General features: G+C 40.2%; 1 protein-coding gene across 3 annotated transcripts in view; it reads right to left on the bottom strand.

Annotated features, from left to right (window-relative positions):
• fbxo38 (F-box protein 38) overlaps window positions 1-4,693 on the bottom strand; it is a 38,793-nt gene that overhangs the window by 26,915 nt on the left and 7,185 nt on the right. For all 3 annotated transcript variants that reach the window (XM_035669205.1, XM_035669207.1, XM_035669206.1), the window contains exon 2: window positions 4,105-4,115. The gene's annotated coding sequence lies outside the window, so the exon portion shown is untranslated. The remainder of the gene's footprint in view (window positions 1-4,104; window positions 4,116-4,693) is intronic.

The raw sequence follows: 4,693 nt of genomic DNA, 5'->3' as shown, positions 1-4,693 counted from the left end.
ATATCCTGACAATAAGGAAAGATTAATCATATCTAGTAAAGAAGTGCCAATTAAGGGTACGACTTCTTTAAGAGGACAAGTCAGTGTGTAGACCACTACCCATTGAAGCACACAGCTTTGTCCTTCATTGTGTTTTATCAGGTGCAAGGACTATGTTTCAGTGTGTCTCTTCAAAGACCTGATTATAGAATCTGAGTATTTGTATATATTTCTACTGTTTCTGATTCTTCTTTTTCTCTTTTTGGCTAAATTGCTTCTTACATTATATATATATATATATAAAACATCAATATGCTTGAATGTTGCTCCTTTATATATATAAAGAAAGAGTGAGTTGGAGCAGAGCATTGTGCTCTGAGTGTATGTTACAAGGACACAGGGGCAATCAATCCAGCTCCAAGGGTGTTTTTTCCTCCCAGTTCTTCATCTCAGGCTGAATCCATGTTGCATCTTTGCAAGGACTGGCATATCTCAGGACCAATCATGGCCACAAATTCTAAATTGACCTGTACTGAAAACATGTCAGTGCTCGAGGTCGCTGGGCACAGCATAGGGGCGGCTGTGGCTCAGAGGTAGAGCGGGTCGTCCCACAATCGCAAGGTTGTTGGTTCGATGCTCCTCTGCAATGTGCGAAGCTTGACCAAGATACTGAACCCCAAATTCTTCCTGATGCATAGCATCTGTGTTGAATGTGTATTGAATGTGTTAGTTCTGTTCGATGACTTGCGTGAAACGGGTGAATGTGGCATGTAGTGTAAAAGCGCTTTGAGTGGTTGGAAGACTAGAAAGGCGCTATACAAGTACAGGTCCATTTACCATTTACCATAGGTCTAGATATGCTTTCCATATCCCTCATACATTTTAGAAATCCTTCAAAGGTATTGATATTTACTCACTTCATACAGTTCAGTGGGTCAGACTCAGGCTCCATATGAGGGAAACACTACAAACACACACTTTAAATAAAAGTTAGTCGCCTGATGTTGAGTCATTGTACATTTAGTAAAGGGTAATCTAGGTATGTGTGTGTGTGTGTCCATGCTTAGTTGCCATCACTAATAGCCCAGTCTTGTCAGCTGCTGTAAACAGTGAACCATCTCCAAACATTACCTTATTAAGACACAAGAGACATAACAGACAGAGAGCTGGTTTGTACCTGCCCCCCTTCTCTCTCACATACACACTGCAAATACAGACTACAATCTACTTTAACAGGGAATACATTTACATTTATATTAATACAAACAAACATTCAGAAATGTTGTTTGTTTGCAGTGTTGTGTTTTTCTTATGTGTTAGTCTGTAAAATCTGGCACTGACATAAATCTGCAGCAATATTAAACACCCATAAAGTTATTTACCAAGAAATATTAAAAATCTCTTTTGTAGGTGGGTCCTGTGCAAGATAGTTGCAGCACATAAAAGTGGCATTCCCATGTAAAACATACCTATCATGAATTAGATGAAGATGATCATAAAAGCTCACAAAATAATATATAAAAGATAATATACAATAAATATACACCACCTGCAATAGAGCAGACATTTTTTGAAAGATTATTTTTGGGTTTTTTATTATCTACAGCTTTTACTGTAGAGAGACAGGAAAGTGGGGAAGAGAGAGGTGGATGACATGCAGCAAAGGGCCAATGGTTGGAATCGAACATGGGCTGTCTGGTTCGTACCAGGCATCCAATACATCAAACATTTTCAAAACATAAATACATGAAAACACAGAAGTCTGCATTTGTCAGGTTTTGAGTTATGTGGGAGCCAGTTACATAACAAATGGTCTGAGCTCCATTGAAAGAAGATGGGGGTCGCTAATTCATTACCAACAACCATTTATGATGTATCTTCCCACTAATAGAGTGCTATAAAGGACAGGGTACTGCAGAGCGTAAAAAAGTAACTACTTATGATACCTAAAAGGGTGGGAATGTGTTCTCCCTTCACTCCGCTTTTCCCAATCTAACGTTGCTTTTTTAGAGACCCCCACAACTGAAACCCTGGCAGTAGCAGTAGCATGGTGAGGATGGACTCAATGATGGCCGCAACCATCTCCACTGACTTTAGAGCACTGAACTCTAGAACTAAAGTTCTATCCAGTCACCAGATGATACACATCTAAATGTTTTCATTGTGTTTGTAAAATACAAACAATTTCAAGAAAACAACAATGTTAGAACTGTGGCTGCTATGGACTCATATGGACCACTGACACTTCAGAGACTCACAACATGCGAAATCAGTGATTTCAGTTTTTGTATTTATTGTCTTATACTTAAAATACAGTTGTATTTATCAAACATCTCATATTTTGGCTTGAATAAAAGCCAAGAATAGTAGGATAGCACAATAGCACATGAATAAAAGTGCTCAAAATTAGCTTGAATTAGGAAACCTCAAGTATAATTTACTGTAGGTTACTGTAAGAGACAAAAAGTCGCCGTATCATACTCTGTCATGGCCAGTCAAAGCAAATCCTGCACGTGTAAAGATATTTTAAGAGTACATAGTAGGTCCCTATGCTCATAATGGATTTATGGTAAATAGACTGTACTTGTATAGTATCAATCACTTGAGTAGCACCTTTCTAGCCTTACGATCAGTACATGCCACATTCAGCCTTTCACACACATTCACACAAAGATGGCAAAGCTCATCAAACAAAAACTAACTAACTAAGGGAGCATTTTGGTGTTCAGTATCTTGCTCAAGGATACTTTAACATGCAGTGGGAGAAGCTGGGGAGCGTACCAACAACCTTCCAATTAGTAGATGACCCGCTCTACCTCTGAGCCACTTTGCTGCATGGCATCCCCACTCTCCCCTGTCTTTAGCTGTCTTATCCAATAAAGACAAAAATCTCCAAGAAATATCTGAAAAAAAATGGAAAACAGAATATATGGTCAGTTTGATAGGTGAGGTTGAGAGATGTGCCTCCTCCTACAATGTAAAACATTAAATGAAATGGTTAATGATTGATTAATCTGTAATTTGTTTCAGCGTTATTGCTAAAAACATTATTGAATGATGTCTGATTGGGTTTGATTTGAAGGGCTAAGCCAAAATTGTTCAAATCGACTTTGACTATTTTGGCAATAGCAAATGCTCCGGCTGGTAGGCTACTCCTTCAAAGTTCTCTCTTTTTGTTTTAATCTGTTTTCAGTTTAATTGCTGCAGTTTAAGAGCAGAAGCCATGCTGGTCCCAGCTTGGACTTAAGGCTACTCCCAGCTAATGGCTGAAATGAGACTCAGGCTGGCCACACAATAGGAAATCAAAGACTGTTGTGCCAACATCTTTACAGAGACCTGCTTCATTAACACCTTGGATCAAGCATTGAATTTGTGGGCCGCATTCTGAGCTGAGCAGGATGAGAGAAGGATTCTGTTACATCGATGATGCTTAGTGCTCAAACGCAGTCAAAGTGGATGGATTTCTTTTTATGTGAAGTGTGTAACAGATCAGAGCAGTGAAACAATGTTACTCCATATAATTACCCTCTTCCTGCTCTCTCTCTCTCTCTCTCCCTCTCTCTGACTGTCTGCCTCCCTCTCAGTCTGTCTGTTTGTCTCTCCCTCTCTCTCTTTCTGTCTGTCTGTCTGTCTCTCAGCAGTGTAATAGGTCCCACATGGTATCATGATATTTCATTGGTTTGCCGTCCAGTCAGCTGCCCGATGCAGAAAAAGCCCAAATTTAGAAGAAATATGAAAACTGTCAAACCTTTTTTTCATTCACTAAGGAAAATATACCCCCCCAACACACTCCTCCTTATTTCCCTTACTCTGTTCAATAATTCTTCTTTTTTTTCTCTTTTTCCCTCCTTTTGTTTCTCAGCTTCTGTCTCCTTCTACTTGTCCTCCTCCACTCTTAACTCAACCCTCTTCTTCCCCTCTTTCTCCCCCTCCTGGCCCCCGCCCCCCCCCCGCTCTCTCTCTCCCAGACAAACTGAATAGGTCACTATTTGAGGCTTCTTGGTTCATCTGACATCAGTCATGTTTAAAGGGGGCATTCCCTGGTGTAAGGCCCGCCCCCCAGTGACCATACAAGGTAACAGTGGAATGCATGGACTGGCAGTCCATCAGCTTCATAAGAGAGACACACACACAGAGAGCAGAGGGTATCCCACACTGATGAGCAATCCTATTTTATTTTGATTTGAACATCAGTTTACTTAAGTTTTAGAGAAGTTTGAAGGATGCCGGTGGGCAAACTTGCTCCTCATTTCATTACTATTGTAAAAGCAGCCTTATAGAAGATGAGCCAGTTCACCCAGTAAAGCCAAGTAACCAGCCAGTGGAGATGACAAGCAGTGGAGACCTGACCAGTCCAGAAGTGAAGCAGCCTGGCAGCTGCTGCAGATGACACCTTCCAGCAGCACCTGCAACCGAGGACTCAACAAGGTATGATCAAGTTATCACATTTATTTTTTCTGCTATAATTCATCACTGTCACTGTGTTTTTCAATTATCCAGGCAGCAACTTGAAACTTGCTTGTGTTAGGTCATCCATAACACAAACATAATGTCATCATGGTTGGAAGTTGTCAAAGAAAGGCTACATAACTTATAGCTACATACGTAACAGTTACGATCAAAACAATGAAATCTAACAGAAACGAGCGAAACAATGACATTTTTTGGTGCCACAAAACAGTAGTCCCAGAGATTTTTAGCATCAAAAATATGT

This window comes from Morone saxatilis, unplaced genomic scaffold, assembly GCF_004916995.1.
Source record: "Morone saxatilis isolate NCDOM2014 unplaced genomic scaffold, NCSU_SB_2.0 Contig22, whole genome shotgun sequence".
Classification (NCBI taxonomy): domain Eukaryota; kingdom Metazoa; phylum Chordata; class Actinopteri; family Moronidae; genus Morone; species Morone saxatilis.
The sequence above is the reverse complement of the archived record's forward strand: the minus strand, read 5'-3'. Positions and strand labels throughout refer to the sequence as shown.